At 41.8% G+C, this 18,464-nt stretch overlaps 1 long non-coding RNA gene across 1 annotated transcript; it reads left to right on the top strand.

Moving 5' to 3' along the window:
- The first annotated feature begins 242 nt into the window (after positions 1 to 242).
- LOC121105639 lies at positions 243 to 11,328 on the top strand. The gene is made up of 3 exons (XR_005838240.1): positions 243 to 359; positions 9,744 to 9,829; positions 10,079 to 11,328. It is a non-coding gene; the product is annotated as an uncharacterized LOC121105639 (long non-coding RNA).
- The last annotated feature ends 7,136 nt before the right edge of the window (positions 11,329 to 18,464 follow it).

Genomic DNA, 18,464 nt, shown 5'->3' with positions numbered 1-18,464 from the left:
CTCTGGACCAGGTACTATTTTGGGAGCACAGGCAGGTTACCTGACATCTCCCATGGTCATAGTGGCAGTGTAGCTGGGTTGTGAACATGGGAAATTTGCTCTCCACCCCTGCACTGACACTCCCTCAGAGAGCCAGTCCACTCCCTTAGTCTCCAAATGGAGAAAGCCAATCCAAGCAAATGTTGTGGGTACAAGGTCACATGGCCAGGGAGCAGCTGTGCTGTAGTGACACAGGGCTTCCCAGTCCTTTCCTCCTACCCTACAGCGAAGTGCCTATCAACAACAAGAGCACGGAATTCCAGGGGTGGAAGAACAGCCTGGAGGTCACTGACTCTTGTCCCCATCTCCACCCCAAGGAGGTAGGAAGGCCTCACTTTTAAACTGTTTCTGAATTTCCTAAGGCATTTGTCAGGACTGACCCTTCGGTTGCTTCTATCTAGCATTGAAAAAACTTTTTTCTCTTTGGCTTAGCAGCACTGTTCATGAGGTCCTTTTCTAGCTGCAAAATGTCCTCTAAATAAGAAAGGTCTGAAGTTGGGACTGCTACTTCACTTTCTCTGTGTCAGGGTTTTGCTGGCCCTGCCCTCTTCTCAGGCTGGTCAGCTAGTAGGACAGGCTTTGCTTCCTGCATTTGGGCATATGCACCAGAGAGGGAGGTTTTCTTCATCCCCGCACTGTGGTGGGGAAGACTAGAGTCCTCATAGCTCCCCGAAATCTAGCAAACTCAGATGATTTTTCACTCTACATGTTTGTGCTTTCACTTTGGGTTTGATAGAATGAGATCCCCATACTTTCAGTTGGATTTGACCTTAATATTCTTTGAGATTTTCCTAAGGCCCTCTTATAGGATTGTCAGGCTTAATTTGTTACAGCTAAAAGCGAACCCACCAACTACAAGTTCACCAAACATTTCTTCATTTCAAGAGAAGCCACTGGTCTGTTAACTATAGTTGATTATTAGTGTCATAAAAAGATTCCAAACACTTTTACAATCTATGAGGTATTTATTACTTTAGGTCAAATCTCATTGTTGCTAACTCCAAAATCCTCTCCATACTCTTTAGTGTAAGTGAATTTTGTTGCGGGAGAATGTTGCTTTAAAAATAATGAGCTGTCAAATGGAACTTAGAAATCATTTAGTTTTGTAGAAATGTTCACTGCACCAGCTATCCAAATTCAAGAAACACCTCTTTGATATGCAAATGAGTTTAGTTAATTCCAACCTTATACTTTGGCCTTTTCCAGAGATGAATTTTTATCTTTGTCTTTCCTCACTCTGCACACTTCCTTGGGTAATCTTGTCCAACAATGACCTCACAGTGCACCTGTGTGCTATATAACTTTCATATGCTGGCAACTCCCAACTATATATCTCTCATCCAAACTCTCTCCTTAGCTTTAGTATGTTCAGATGCCTACTTCATATCTTTACATGGATGTGCCTCATGCCCTTCAACACTGATCTTCTGCCAAAATCTGTTTATCCTCTTTCATTTCTTATCCTGATAAATCTACGTAATCATCAAGTTTAGTAAATCAGAATCGTGGTGGCCGATCCCTTCACTTTCCCATGTCAAAACAATTACCAGTCGTATTGAATAATGTTGTCTACTACACATATCTGTAGTTTGGGTACCTGTCCCATTTCTAGAAAACTCTTATTTTGTTCAGATTTCAAGCTACCACCCTCTCACCCAAACTCCCCCTCCCTCCTACAAACACACACACACACACACACACACACACACCCCACTTGTTTCTGGGGGAAGTGAATCCCACCATCAACTTCAGGAATGTTCCTGATTGGCCCAACCATAATCCCATTTTCCTTGTCATGATTGATTCAGAAATGGGCACATAACCCAATCCAGGCTAAGGAAAATCAAGGAAAAGTTTATAAGGAGCTTCTGGAAAGTTTGTCCCAATTTTCTGGACAAGCTTCTGGAAATAATTCTCTATATGGATGACTTCATGCACAGGTAGTAGATCTAGAATTGCTATAACCATCCTGCTACTATCTTGAGAATAAAATCAACACAATGAAGTGAGCATAGAAAATCAAGGGGACGTACAGAGTAGGAATCATGGTAAGCAAATCTGAAGTCTAAACTCTTTCTGGACTTAATATGTTGTTAGCAAGGAAATTTATTTATTGTTAGAGCTAGTTTGTAGTGCTTATTTTCCTATTAGTTGCTGCAAAAAGCTTCCTAAATGATTAATCAATTCTTATCGATATCTAATGTCTATCTCCTCATCTTTGTCTCTAAGACCACTGTCTTAGTTCAGGCTTTCATCATTTCTCACTTGGATTAATAGAACAATCTTCGTACCTGGTGTTGCTGCCTCCAACCTCAATCTAAAGCAATCCGTCCTCTGCAGCTGCCAGAGTGATCATTCTAACACTAAGGAAAAATGTTTAAAAATTTTAGAGGAGAAGAAATCTGCTTATTTCAAACTTTTGCTCAAAATTTCTTTAGCTTTTTCCTTTTTCTTATTTTTCTTAACCACCAATTAATGCAAAATGACTTTATGGTTTACACTGATTTGGAAAGCACTAAAAAAAGGTGGGATTAAAGAAAGAGAAATGGCCAGATTTGCTCCAAATCAAGACAGAGCCCAAGAGGATAGATGGGGTGTTATATGCAAATAATGAACCACGGAACATTGCATCAACACCTGGGGATGTGCTGTATGGTGACTAATGTAACAAAATAAAAAGTAAAAAAAAAAAAAAAAAAAGGAAGGTACAGCACCCCCTTAGAATGACTCTGGTCCAGATTGGGTAAGTCTTCAATCAGACTGTGTGGTTAGATGCTAAGGCGTGTCTTTTTCAAGATCAAGGTCAAGACATATTCCAATTACAATGCAGTAGTTTACCTACATCCTGCTGTGCCAACACTGAAGACTTAGGAGGTATTCAACTCCCACATTCTTCGCCACCAGCTCTGGAAGAGTGGACCACGCAAACCAAATCCTCCAGAACAAACAGAAGAGTAGGGAATATAAGAATAGGGGATACAAACTTTGGCCAGTTAATAAAGTTGTATTGCTTATAGGAAATTGAAAGTCCTTTGCATATTATTTAATGTTAATGATGGTACCCTAGATTTTCTCTTCGATGATGATGGACAACGGTTGTTTTATTTTTCTAGGACCTCAATACCCACCTACCCCTTTCTTGGAATGGTCTCTTCTGCCTGGGGCTATCACATTTTCAACACAAACTTGCATGTTCATATAGAACCCTGATGCCCTGCCTTCATAGCCTCAGTAAATTGTTTCAGAGGTGGGTCTCTGCCTCAAGCAGGGACAGTCAGAGGACTTCCCTGGTAACTTTTGAACTAGAATCAAGAGAAGATGTAAGTCTGTTTAAATGTTTAAACTGTACGCTGTAAAGCCACTGGCAGTTAAATTTCCTGCAGAATAAACTGAAAAAGCAAAAACGTTGGTAAGAAGAGAAATGAGAGAGAGAGAAATCCAGAAAGATACAGAGAGCAGAGAGGAGAGAAATGCTTGTCAGGGTCTAAGTTTTCTGCTAATAAGACCTGGATATATTGCTGTCCTTAAGCTCACTGAGATACTACAGTTCTTTATGACAAATAATTCTCTCCCTTCTTCTCCATCTCCTCCTTCTTGCTCAAGCTATTTCTACATGACATTTATGACACTTGAAACCAAAATAGTGCTAACTAATATGACTGTCCCTTCTCTCACCACTTAACTCCATGCAGCGCATGCTGCAGACATATGATGGCCTAGTTTCGTATATCTCTCCAGCTAGATCCATGGCTCTTCCAAGCTGATCTTCCCTCTCATGCTTCTATCCCTGCCTTGGCCCGTGATTTCTCTGTGATTCTTTTCCTGGAATAGCCATGTGCCCCACTCGTCACTTCATTTCTGAAATCCCTTTTTACACCTCTGACTCAAGTTATGCACCCTCCCCATCCTCCCTCACAGTGCCCTGTGTATAACTGCACCATTATTCTTAAAATGCTATTTTTAGCATTTTTAAATGCTGTGCTGTGCCACTAACTTAGATGCTGAGGTCTCTTTAGGGCACAGGACTTCACCTGGCTTTCTTTTTCCAGCTTCTAGCAAGGCATTCATTTGATAAATAGTTCTTGACAGACTAGCTCATCCAATCAGTCAATCAATCAATTGATAAAATAAATACAATATAGCAACTGGAGTGCATTTTACAATTTGGCAAATTAGCAAAAAATTTTAAATAAATAAATAAAAGATAGGATGCTGAGATTCCTGGAAAACTGGCACACACAGATAGTGTTGATGGTTATAGCATGTTCACATCTCCAGTCCAAACATGAAAATTTTTCCTAAGAAAACAATTCTATACAAATGAGAAAAATCAGACATATATTTAATGGCAGCAATTTTTAATAGAACAAGGTTAAAAGAGAAAAATTGTTACATTATAGTATATCATCTTGGTAAAACAGAGTTATTTAAGAAAGAAGTAAAAACGAGAAATTGGGAAAAATGCTGATTGTATATTAAATTTTATAAAGCAAAATTGGAAAAGGGCAAATTCATGGTGGTTTTTAAATTTTCAATCATGGTTTTCAAGCCTGAGAAGCAATAGGCAGAAACAAAATAGTGTTGAGTGATGGGATTACCAGTATGGTATTCTTTCTTAACATTTTATTTTAATTAAAAGGATGTAATTGCAATAATATTTATTAAACAGAGGAAAACTTCCTACTGTCCTCCATGTTATGAGTCCTTCCTAGTAATTCCTGCAAAGCATTCTTCTGAATGCGGTATGGATCCACCTACTGAAAAACTTCCTGACACGTGAAATTCAGTACATTCAATTGAGAACCATTATATCAACTCAGTCACAGTCAGCACGTTTGCATAATAATTTATGGACATTTGCCCTAACAATTGTGTGGGAATATGAAGCAGCTGTTCACCGGCTCAGCTTTGGCTTTGCTAGCAAGAGGCAGACAGCAGTGGTTAATGAAAAACAATTGCTAATAGATAATTCCAGTTTCGCCTTGAAGTACATTTTGATATTGCCAGTACACTGAGTGACTTAAATAGGGGTACGAATCTACAGTCTCGTTCCTGCTTCACCGCCTGGATCTCCTCAGACTCTATCCTCCTGCGCTGGACATTGTGGGGCGATTGCTCCAGAGGCAATCTGGGAGCATGTTGCATGGAGGGGCCTGGATCCTATTTCTGCTGATGGCAATAAATTATGAAACCAATGACACAGATCGTGTAATTCATAAGGAGCTGGGTAGGAGAATCAGGCTCAAATGAGGGCTGTGAAATCTCCAGCCTAAAATACCAGGACCCTATGACAGATTCTCTAGAAAGTAAATGTCACCCAAGAATAGGCATAGAAAGCCAACCAACTCTAAGACGGTGCTCTGACAGCCAAAGCTCAGGACCCATGATTTCTACCCTTAGCTCGGTTATCTTTGTTGAATGGCTCACCCTCTTTAAACCTCAGGTTGCTCTTCTATAAGAGGAAGAGTTTGAAAGAAGAGCTCCGAGGCCCCTTCCAACTTTGTGATTCTCTAAGTAAAAGTTGGGACTGGAATTATTTTAGACAGATTGTTTTTAAGTAATCCCAAATGCATTGGGGACATATCTGTGATTGCCGAAGCCCTCAGTCATTTCTTCTGAGTGTAAGTTCTGAGTTCTAGTGCAAGTTTGGAATGACAATGGGACTCAAATTAGAAATTGGGTAATTGGTGAACTGTGCAGTGGCATATTTTTAATATATTGCAAGTTTCAGTTGATATACCACAACTTAATTGAATGTGCCCTAAAGCCCTTCAATTAAAAAAAAAAGTGCAGAAACCAGCATTTTCAAGATAAGTGTGGGACCTTAACCAAACTCCAAGAAAATAAAATGGTAAGTTTTTGAAAGGTTAATAACATTTTTCTAATCAAAGCAATAATGGAGATGTAGAGGCTATTTTCTTTTTATTCTGTACAAGAGAGTTTGATAGTTCCATCTCAGGGGCAACCTGACACCCTCAGGAATTTGGTTGAGAAATGAGCATCTCTGCAACCATCTAGAGTAGGACCACCCTTGGCAGAGCCTGTGGCTCAGTGTGCAACCCTGGTGAGGTGTGTTAGCACTGCTTGCAAGGCCCTGCACAACCTGGCCCCTCTTCCTTGCCAACCCCATCTCCTGCTTCTCTGTGTTTCCTGTCCATTTCCCATCACAATGTTCCTGAATTCCCAGTCTTTTTGTATGCTGTTCCCTTGGCCTGAATTTGGTTCCCTCCTTCCCCAACTTTCCTGCCAGAAAAACTTTCGCCTAATCTTTTGAGAGCCAGGTCACCTGACTTTGAAGCCAGTTAAATCCAAGTAAACCTCTTGGCTCTGCTGATTATTTGTGTAACCTGGATCCACACTTTTGTGCAAAGGATTCACAGTCTAGTGAATGAAAAAAAAAATAGGTCAGCTCTGAGTTGGTTCTTCAAAGATGCATGAGTTTGCCACTTGGAGAACAAGTAAATGACACTCTAAGAAAAGGCAATGGCATGCTCAAGACACAGAGGTGTAGAAGGAATGGAACACTTAACATAACCCACAGAACCAGAACACAGGATCAGGGAGAAAGAAAGAATTTGGAGCTGAGGAAAGTAGGCAAGAGCCAGATAATGAGGGACCTTTTGTATTAATCTAAGAAGCTTGAAATACTTTAAAGAAAAGGAAAGACTTTGAAAGATTCCATTCTAAGGAGCCCTTGACTCCTCCTACTAACTCTGTAATAGTCTGACAGGATTTCACACTGTTTCTCTTTGGGGGTAAATGTTGTATGTTCAGGTAACTCTTCATCTTGGTTTATTTGAAACAGTCTTGGTTTTACCTGTTGTCCTGGTTTAATTATTAATAGTATTCCACCTTTATTCTCAAAAGTGTCCCAGATTGGACACTCAATATTATTCTTGTCACTGCAGGAGGTCACAAATGGAGAAATTAAAAATTATTTCTAAAAGGTTAATGGAATAGTTTTGAAAAGAAAGCCAGAAATCATTCTTAAGAGAAGCCAGAAGATCTCCAACCACTGAAGGTTATGAATAATCAGATCTCAGAGAGGGAGTGGGTGGCATGGGGGTTCAGGATGATTCCGCAGCCAAGCTCACAGTGCTCACATGCTTGTTATACACCTGCTTTCTGTGTGTCCTTGGAAAAAGTACCTAACCTCTCTGTGCTCCAGTTTCTCACCTATAAAATGAGGAAGAATTAATAGTGCCTACCCTTGTGAGACTCAAAAGAGTTAAAATAGGTAAAGGCTTTGCAAAGCCTGACATGGAGCAGGAACTTGATAGATGTCAGTATTTATTATCGGATTGGTAGTTGAACATGACTTATCTGTGGATGAGATCCAGTATGTTGTGATTCTACTTCTTGTGTCTGAGGAGCCCTTACTTTTCTGTGTTCCACACAGATGTGGGATGTCACACCTTAAAAAAATTAGTAGCATCCTCATTACTTATTTACCTGAAGTGTTTTCAATTGAGCAAATAAACAAAGGCAAAGACCTCTTTTAAAAAAATGAAACTTCATTAGGGACAGTGCAGGTATACTGGTCACACTGCTGAACGTGCTTCTTAACATAGCTATGTTCCCTGCCAAAAGGGGCTGTCTACCAGCACAGCGGTGTTTGACCCAGCTGCACGTTTTGTACTTGACTTTTCACTTGGTTCATAATAAGAACACAATAAGTTGTTTTTGGTGTGTGTTTTTGTTTTGTTTTGGAGAGAAGTCGGGATTAGTTTCTCAACCTGAACAAAGCTGTATTCTGAAGCACAGCTGTGTGGCTGTCATTTAATGACTTTATGTGATGAGTTTATGAGATTTCTTACCCTGCAGTCAAGTACACCTTGCCCTCTAAAAGCCATCATCCTTTAGTTGGGTGATACAGAATCAGCAAGGTTAGCAGTTTACGTAGGAAACTTCCAGCCCCCTTTAGCAAAGTTAAGGTTCAACTTAAGTTTGGAGAAAGGTAGGAAGTTGCAGCAACACACTTGGCAGATAGGGAGAGGTTAGTTTCAAAGATGACATGAACTTTGCAAGCCAGGGTTTCATGTTTTCCCTTTAGAGGAAGTATACTGAGTGATAAGACAACATCAAGCCTGGCAACAGACTCCAGTCCTGGTGCTGGCATTTACTTGCTGTGGAATCTTGGGTGGGTTCTTTGCCTTAGTGAGTTCCCTAGAAGCCAGAGCAGAAGGCACAAGATTCTGTGCTCACACATCTCTGGGGAGTGTAATCCTACTGTGGCAAGAATAAGGGAAAGGGACAGAAGAACAGGTACAAGGCAGTGTAGACCTGGGCTGATCATAGCTTCATGACAAGCTGATTTCTCAGATTTGCTACACAGCTTTGAAGAAACAGTATGAAACTACTCCCTGACTGTAGGAAAGAAGAATTTATCTGCAGATTCTTACCTTCCATTGATCAAAGTTCACCACTACCGAGAGTTAATTCCCCAAACTTCTAATTTGTCCGCTCATGGGTGAATAGTAGGTTTCATCCCTGAGAGGCCACAGGGTAGCCCAGATAGGAGCTGAGCGACAGGTAGCCCAAGTCAGGCAAAAATTGTGGGTTTATGCCCACAAGCAGAAGGAAAGGCTGGGGAAGCAGCTACAGGTGGCCCGTTGGCCTGCCGGTGCAGAGACAGTATCAGTGACCCAGTTCCATGATGCTGAGAGCAACATCGTCCTTTGCTAGGGCAACTCTGATCAGACAGGGCCCAGATCTCCAGTGATGTGTGGCCAGAAGTCTCTGTGCCTCAGTGTCTTCATCTTTAACACGGAATAATCACCACCCACCTACCTCACAGGCAATCATGAGGATCGAGCAAGTTAATATATGTAAGGTGCTTGGAACAACGCCTGGTACACAGAAAACACAACCTAACATTAGCTATTGGTATCAGAAAAGCCACAGCAGTCTTTGTGTGTAGCCAGTTCTCCCTTTCCCTGGTAGCCTGTCCTTATCCGTTTATGTTTCCTGCTAGGAAGAAATTCGAAGGGGAAACTGTAAGACTGAATTCAGTACTGAATGATGTCTCAAAGCATTAGTGTCCCTCCTGCCCTGTGCCTTGCCTGACACATCAGTGGCTATGATGCTCACGGGAGACAAAGCAGAGACAAAGGGCGTACCACCGACCAGCCACCAGACTCATCTCTGCCTTAGTCCCCGGGGCTGCTCTGGGGAAACTTATCAAAGCCTGTGAGCTCTTCGCATGGTAACTACACACACTGGCCTGCCTGGGTTGCCTCCAACGGCGTCACTGTTGTTCAGGAAAGTATCTGCTAGAGCGTCAAAGACAGAGATACAGGAACACGGGCCTAAAACAGAGCTTCCATACTGGGGGCTCTCTGGACAGACCTCACTCATAGGGGTGCTCTGTTTGGATGTCATTGTGTTAGTAAAAATATTTCACCTTGAGCTTGCAGGAATGACTGACTCCCTAAACAACAGGCTGTCAAGGAGCTCTTGTCTTTGTGGCATAGAAACCAACGTTTGAAATCATGGTATCTTCTATGAAAGTTCTTTCTTTCCTACTTTCCTTTAAAAAGAAACCAGAAGTTGGATAGCCCTGGGCCTGAATTTTCACATGACAGTAATTAGCTGGAGCAAAATCGTGACTTTCCACTTCAGACATGGAATATTTGCCATACTCATCCCGTTTTCTATTATCTGATCTGGCTAGTTTCACTCATTTATATTACTTTTTATTGCAGACATTCCAGTTTTCAACCCTGGACCTAAAGTTTTCTGGGCTGAGATTGCCATTTATCATGAAAATTTAGGCTCTTGGACTCCAAAGGTAATTTTAAAATGACCTGGTCTAATCCCCGTGGCCCTGCCTCCACACTGCAAACGTGTTCATTCAATATTTGTTTGGTTTGGCTTTTCAAAACTGGAATAGATTTTGATTTTATTAATATTGTCACATATTTTCTTGGTTAAAAAAACAGACATAGAGAAAGGAATTTTTAAAAATTAAAAAAAAAAAAAACCCATATTATCACATGACGTAGAGCTGCACTGGAAATTTGATATATGTCTGTGGCAGGTACTGCAGAATGGCTCCCTGAGCTCGATTTGAATTCCTGTAGCAGGTTTCACTGCATTTTAGAAGATAGAACTGTAAGTCGCACATTTCTCAGGCTCCCTTCAACCTCGGGTTTCCCATGTGATCCACCTGCCCCCAAACCAAAGGGCAGCGCGAAGTCTGGAAGGTGCAAACGAGATGCAGCTGGAGCGTCTGCTGCGCCCGCAGCCTCTCCGACAGTGGCACAATCGTTGAATCAGCAAAGGCAGCGGGGCGGGCCTGTGTTGTGTTTGGTCCACGTGGGACACAGAGCACCCGGGTCGCGTGCGTGGTAGCAGCCGAAGTAGTGGGTCTTGAGCTGGCAAGACCACTGAGAGGGGCAGAGCCAGCAGCTTCTCGGTGGTCCCTTCTACGACATTGCTTGGACAGTCAGGCGAGAGCCTGCGGCTCACCGCTTCCAGTGACTTCGCAAGCACTTAATTCTGTGTTAAATTCCTCTGCGACTCCAGAGCTAGAGTGAATTCTGTTATGTGCCACTGAACCCTGACTCACCGTGTATTCTTCCAACTTCCAGTATGCTGTTTTATAGAAGAAGTTTCCCTTTTCATATAGTAAGTAATGTAGGCGTCATTTTTAAATTAAACTTACTTTGTGGCCATTTTTGTTTCACATACAGTTGTAGCAAGTAATACAGAGAGATTCCAGGTAACTTTTACTGGCTTCCCCATGGTACTATCTCAGGAAACTATAGTATGATGTCACAACCAGGATGTTGACATTGATGCAATCTACTGATTTCATCTAGATGTTCACTGTTTTACTTGTGCTCTGGTGTGTGTGTGTGTGTGTGTGTGTGTGTGTGTGTGAATGCAGTTTTATCAAACCCATAGGATCATGTACCCATCCCTTCAGTCAAGGTAGAGAACAATGGCAACACCACAAGCATCCCTCACATTGCCTTTTTGTAACCACGTTCACCTCCCCAGCCTCTCCAATCTCTGACTCCTCCAGTCTCTACTCTGTTCTCCAGGTCAGTGGCACTGTCATTTCAAGAATGTTTAATGAAGAGAATCACACAGTATATGTCCGCTCACATAATACCCTACTGATTCATCCAAGTTACTGTGTGTATCAGTAGTGTCTTCCTTTTTAGTGTTTCGTGGTAGTTCACTGTTCAGATGTCCACAGTTTGACCATTCACCCACTGAAGACATGTGTATTTTTCCAACGTTTGGCTATTATGAATAAAGCTGCTGGAATATTCATGTGCAGATTTTTGTGTAAATAGAAGTTTTAATTTCCCTGGGATAAATGCCTCAGAGTATAATTACTGGTTCATATGGTAATTGCATATTTAGTTGTGTAAGGAACTGCCAGACTGTTTTCCAGAGTAGCTGTAGCATTTTACTTTTCCACCAGCAGTGTATGAGAGATCCAGTTTCTCTGTACATTTGTCGGCATTCGGTATTATCACTTGAAAAATAATTTAGCAGCGCCTGGGTGGCTCAGTTGGTTGAGCATCGGACTCTTGGTTTTGGCTCAGGTCATCATCTCAGGATCATGAGATCCAGCAGAGGCGGGCTCTGCACTCAGCACAGAACCTGCCTAAGATCGTCTCCCTCTCTCTGCCCCTTATCCACCGCTTGCATGCATGCTCTCTCTCAAAAAAAAAAAAAAAAAAAAGCCATTCTGGTGTGTGTATAGTGGTATTTTCATTGGAATAGACATCATTTTATGCCAATTTATATAGCACTACATTGTAATTTCCGTGGTTGTATAAATTTTTTATATCCTTGTATTCAGACTTGTTATCACACAGTGCTGCCTGTCATTTCCATAACATGTTCACATATTTTATCTTCTTCAATTCTGGCTGCTTTATGGCTTATTATCACCATTCCCTTTTATGTGATGAGGATATGGAGATAACAAAGAGACATTCTGCAAGGTCAGAGGAATGAGGGGCGCCTGGGTGGCTCAGTCGTTAAGCATCTGCCTTCAGCTCAGGGCGTGATTCCAGGGTCCTGGGATCGAGCCCCACAACAGGCTCCTCCGCTGGGAGCCTGCTTCTTCCTCTCCCACTCCCCCTGCTTGTGTTCCCTCTCTCGCTGGCTGTCTGTCTCTCTGTCGAATAAATAAATAAAAATCTTTAAAAAAAAAAAAGGTCAGAGGAATGGAACTATGTTTATTGAGCAACTACAGCACGCAACCCACATGGTATCTTTTCCTTCAACTATACCAAGATTTCTGCAAGTATCTACTATCGTTCCTGTTTGAAAAGGGTAAGAAAACAAATGCTTGGATCTACTAATATGTGATTGAGCTAAGTTGTCATAGATTTTCTTTGTCAAAAAATATAGAGGGAGGTAGAGAAAGATACAGAGGATTAAAAAAAGAAATGCACACATTGTCACGTGATATAGAGAGACCCACTAGAAATGTTTGTTTCCATGTCCGTGGCAGGTAGTGCAGAATGGCTCGCCAATCTCTCTTCCAACTGCATGGCTGTTTCTGCTCCGCTCTAGTGCTAGGTGGGCCATGGAAAGTGCTAGAATGTGTAGTAAGGAGGGCACATATTGCATGGTGCACTGGGTGTTATACGCAAATAATGTATCATGGAACATTGCATCAAAAACTGGGGATGTACTGTATGGAGACTAATATAACAAAGTAAAATTTATTATTAAAAAAAAAGTGCTGGAACTGGAATGTGGATATCTGATGTCATGGCTAGCATGCTTTTCTTAGCAACATAGTCACTTTCCTTCTAATTTAAGAAGATAAAAAATGTGAAGAGGAAGTCTTAGGGGATGTTCTAACTTTCATTTTTACTAATTAAAATGTTTTCTCCTTGATGTTCCATGTTTTCCATCTCCTTCCTCCGTCTGCCCCTGAGACAATATCTTGGGCAAACTCTCTGTCTCCTGGCTCAGCGCCTCACAGCAGGATGAGCGTACACCCTGGGGAGACTTGTGATATTCCAGAATTCTGTACCTGATCACTTCACACAGTCATGAGGGCTGGTGGGAGGAGGAGATGGAATGGAGAACAGAGGAACACAGCTTCAAGAATTAACCAACCTTGGGCGAGTCAGAGCACTGCATTCTTCAAATATAGCATTGGGTCAAAGTACTTCAAGTTCCCTTCCCACATTTTGACCGGCGTCAGTTTGTCTTTTGACCGTAATGTTCGCTCTACTTCATAGCCTTCGATGAGCAAGGGTAGCTGGAATTTACCAGCTCTCGGGAATTTCATGGATTCCTGATACTTTGGCCCCTTCTCAGAGTCAAGATGTTGAAAGAAAGGAAATTTGACTTTGTATGTGTGAAACAATCTAGTTATTTCCTAGGGAATATGATTTCGAACAAAGGCATGTACATGTAACTACAGCCTTACTTCAAGCATTAAAATAAACAAAAAGAAAGCAGTGAAATTGCAAGCCTGTCTCTCAATTCTAACTATCAGAAGTGACTTCCCCTGAGATCCCTGGGAAGATACTGGCTTGGAAGATGGATTCGCTACTTGTTCATATCAGTCACTTACTTGGCCACGAGACCTGGCCTGGGCAGGAAAGCCAGCACAGAGACAGTGCCTAGATCTCTATAGCAGAAGCCTATCTGTCCGCATGATCCTTCCTGGTTTTCCCACACTTTCTTTCATCAGGAGACAGGGTCACAGGAGCCTTTAGCCACCAGCCTCCTCGGTGTGATGCTACTACAAGGATTAATTAGTTCATTATTATGAAAGCCATGACTTCTTCCGCTGATGTGGGATCTTCCAGAGTCAGTTCTTATTCAACTGTTGTCACATCCCTGTAATTAGGGGCCAGCATCTGCTGAATGGTAACCCTTAATTGAAAGCACATGGTGGGAAAATAAAATCAAGCCCTAGCTGGCTCCACTCCTTATACTGCTAGAAGCAGGAGGAACTTGGAGATCATTCACGCGAATACATTTATCCTAGAGACAAGTAAATGGAGGTTCAGAGACTGACAGCTGGTTAGCAATAAAGCCAGGCTGGAGCTCTGGTTTCTCTGCTGCACTATTTTTCAGAGCCACACTGCACTTGATCATGTAGCAGGGGCTAATACCAAGGCCACTATAAAGAAACAGAGTCTGTTTCAGTTTTGTCCTGTTTCTGGCAGTGTGATGGTGCTATTTTGGGGGCAGTACACCTGGGGTGGGGAGCTACCTATTAACTACTCCTCTGCTCCTAAGGAATCAGATCCTAAATATTGGGAAATTACAGCATAGCAAAACTGCAGAGATGTCTGTGTCTCCACATCACCGGCCCAGCTGTGATTTTCCAAGTTCTAGAAACAGTATCTTAAAAATATGGATCAATATAATGATTCTACCACCTGGGACCCATTCTATTTGGTGTGGAAGGTCAAGATAAGCATCAGAAAAAATACACTGGAAAGACACCATAGGTTGCATACAAGGAAGGCAATTCTGCCAGACACAGCACCTCGAGTGGCTTGTAATCTTGTTAAGACTATTGCTTCCAACACATGGGACAAAATAGAAAACGATTTACAACAGGCTATGGTTGGGTAGTATAATGATGTAGGTAAAACACTAGAAACTCTGCGAAAGTGGGGAATATGACTGCTGCTCACAGTTTTATTTCTAGTGCTCCCCACAGCTCCTGGCACCTGGTAAGCCCTTATTAAATACAATATGCCATCTAATCTAAGGTAGCATTAATGTAAGGAACCATTATATTTTGTACTCTTAAGAAACAAAAATTATAAAACAAAACATTTTATAAATGTTAAAATTTAAACAAAACACACAACTTGAAATTAATGAGATATAGTACTTAGGAACGAATAATGAATGACTAACTCAGGTTAGAATCCTGCAGCAGCTACGCACTGCATGTGTGATCCTGAGCAAATCACTTCAAGTTTCATTATCTTGAAATTAGAAGATAATAATAATAAATCCTACTTCACAGGTTTTTCATGATGATTAGAATATGTAATTCATGATCAGCACTTTGTAAACTCTGAGTTTTAATAGAAAATGTTAATTAGCTAAGTTTCCAAATTAACCCACATGCAATAATTGCAATGGTTTCACAGGGGAGGGTTTTGTGTGACCTACAGTGTCACGAAAGGCATATTGGAGGGGCACCTGGGTGGCTCAGTCGTTAAGCGTCTGCCTTCGGCCCAGGGTGTGATTTCAGGGTCCTGGAATCGAGCCCTGCATCGTGCTCCCTGCTCTGCTGGGAGCGTGCTTCTTCCTCTCCCACTCTCCCTGCTTGTATTCCCTCTCTTGCTGGCCGTCTCTCTCTCTGTCAAATAAATAAAATCTTAAAAAAAAAAGAAAGAAAGGCATATTGGAAACCACAGGACAGGCACTATGGTTTGAGGATGGGGACAGTTTGGACTAGTAGGCCATGTTCTGCAGGCTCTGAATTGTCAGTAGGTGCAAGTCTTTGGTAAAAGCAGACCCAGAGAGACCAGCGTTAAGCCCAGACCCAGAATCAAGGGCAGAAAGAAAGGCAGTTGCCCCAGATGTCTGCCTATAAAAAACAAAAAGTCAAAGAAATGTGACATCACTTTCCTCATTTCCAGGTACAACATGTCATATAACTGGTCAACCACAAATCGCTTCTAAACCAAACCAGTAGAAATAGACAAGTCTTTTTTTTTTTTTTTTTTTTAGGAGAGTTGACGCAATGTTACATTATTTTCAGGTGTACAACTTGGTGATTCAACTTCTCTATACCTTATGCTATGCTCACAACAAGTGTAGCTACCATCTGTCACGTGCAACATTACGATACCATTGACTATATTCACTGTATTCTATCTTTCATCCCTGTGACTTATGCAGTCCATATCCGGAAGTCTGTACCGCCCACACCCCTTTACCTATTTTGCCCATCCCTCGACTCCCCTTCCTTCTGGCAACCATCACTTTGTTCTCTGTATGTATAGGTCTGATTCTGTTTTTTGTTTGTCTATTCCTGTTTTGTTTTTTAGATTCAACGTAAAAGTGAAATCATGGTATTTGCCTTTTTCTGTCTGAAGCAGACATTTAAAAATAATTCTCTATAGTGCTGATTTGTGTCTATTGAGAGTTTTGTGTCACTCATGTTGGCAATCCTAGTTAACTGAAGTTCTGAATAAAACAATGCAGGATGTCGCACGGCTTACCAAAATTTAATGATTCTTTTAATTATGTACATTGTAAACTATTAATGTGTCCCAGGGAGTTGTCTGCTTCTGAAAATAATGAGAGTAAACTGGAGAGCAAAGAATTAAGGAAAAACAGAAAACATTTTACAAAGTTTGTGTTTTTGTTTTTCCATGCATATTGACTCCGCTTTAGCAAATACAAGTAAATTAAAAAGTGGAAGAGTGGGGCGCCTGGGTGGCACAGCGGTTAAGCGTCTGCCTTCGGCTCAGGGCGTGATCCCGGCGTTGTGGGATCGAGCCCCACATCAGGCTCTTCCGCTATGAGCCTGCTTCTTCCTCTCCCACTCCCCCTGCTTGTGTTCCCTCTCTCGCTGGCTGTCTCTATCTCTGTCGAATAAATAAATAAAATCTTTAAAAAAAAAAAGTGGAAGAGTTTCCTTAAAAATTGGATATTGAATTCTGTCAAGATAGTCACAGAAATCCCTTTGTTCCCCCCTCTACTAAATAAACAGTGAATATATATTTAGGAAGTGTTAGTTTGAAGATGGTATGCTATCTAAGATAACCTCTTGTGTTTATCTGGCCCTGGTGTGAACTGAGGCTTAATTTTTCTAATACGGTGTTTGAAGGAATGTTCCTTCTGCTCAATCTACACAGGAGAAAGGTGAATAAACAACCAAAAACACAGGTTTGTCCCAAGCCACTTTTCTTTTTCTAGCAGTTATCCCTTCAGTAATAATTTTGGTTTTATTTGAAACAGTGATTTTGGCCAAGGGATAACTCAGGAAAAACTGGAACCTACCATTTAATGAGTAAGCACTGAGTTCATAACCTGGCGCTGCCCCACTTTGACCTGCCTGGTGTTTGAGTTTAAGGGTGCAATAACAGCAATTTCTGTCATGGAGTTCCTACCAGAAGAATCATGGGCGGTTCATATCCTGGTGAATCCTCCATTCCCAAGGAACAATCCAGAACAGGTTCACTAGCTCGATGGACCACTGAAATTCTCAAAAACTGCCAATTCCTATTTCCCCTGCTACTGTTTTTGTCCACTGTTTGCTGTTTTCTTGGCTGCATGACAAGCATGTCCACATTATTGATAGTATCCCACCTCCTAGCGTGGTCCTTGGAATGCACTCCTCCACCACCATTCTGACCGTCTGCCATTCTCAGTCATTCTAGACCTCGTGTACCTCCTCACGGGCCTCCCCTCTTCATCCCTCTTCCTCATATGCGTGTTGTACAAAACAGTGGGGAGAGAAGACCATCTCCCTCCTTTGTCATGATCGAGGTGTATAGTTTCCTGGGGCTGCTGTAACAAAGTACCGCAAACTGAGTGGCTTAAAACAACTGCAACTTATTGTCTCAGTGTCAGAGGCAATAAATAAAAAACTGAAGTGGTAGTAGGACTGTGCTCCTTGTGGAGGCTCCTCTCCTACCTCTTCCAGCTTCTGGTGGTTCCAGGTGATCCTTGGCTGTGGCCGCATCACTCCAGTGTCTGCCTGTGTCTTCACAAGGCCTTCTTCTCTGTATCTCTCTTCTGTGTTTCTCTTTATAAAGACACTTGGATTAGGGCCCACCCAGATGATCCAGGATGATCTCATGCTCAATTACATCTGCAAAGACCCTTTTACCAAATAAGGTCAGATTCACAGGTTCCAGCAATTAGAACATAGATATATCTTTGGGGGTGGGGGTGGTGGGAGGGGGCACAATTCAACCCACTACAAGGAGTAAGAAGGTCTTGTTTTCTTAGTTATGTCTATATTCCCACTGCAGCAGCTCTTACTTAGCTCACTTTTTAGTTTCTCACATTCTCTTATGGAGAAAATTCAATTAAGGTACATCAAGTGCTGAATTACAAGGTGATAAAAGTTAAAACAAATTGTGCCCTACCTAAAAATATTTTTTTCCAAACTTGACCTTTTTTCCGGAAAGGTATTGTTTGCAGGTAGGCCAGTTGTTTTATCAGATATCACTTGATATGTGTCCTTGACCTGATGGCCAGGGAATGTGCACTGCATCAGGCATACGTACAGGGTGCCTGTTGCCCCTCCCTCTTGAGGAAGAGAAGGAAATTCCTTAGCCACCGCCATGTCTGGCTTCTCCGACCAGGCAACAGCTGTGTCCTAAGAGGCTGAGAGAAATTCTCAGACTTTTGATCTTGGCTACCTCGAGGCTAACTGCAAGATCTCTCTGTTACCTTCATTATTGTCCAAAATATAAGCTTCTCAGGTCATTTAAAAAATTTTCTTT

The sequence above is a fragment of the Ursus maritimus genome, unplaced genomic scaffold, assembly GCF_017311325.1.
Source record: "Ursus maritimus isolate PB19 unplaced genomic scaffold, ASM1731132v1 scaffold_28, whole genome shotgun sequence".
NCBI lineage: Eukaryota > Metazoa > Chordata > Mammalia > Carnivora > Ursidae > Ursus > Ursus maritimus.
The sequence above is the reverse complement of the archived record's forward strand: the minus strand, read 5'-3'. Positions and strand labels throughout refer to the sequence as shown.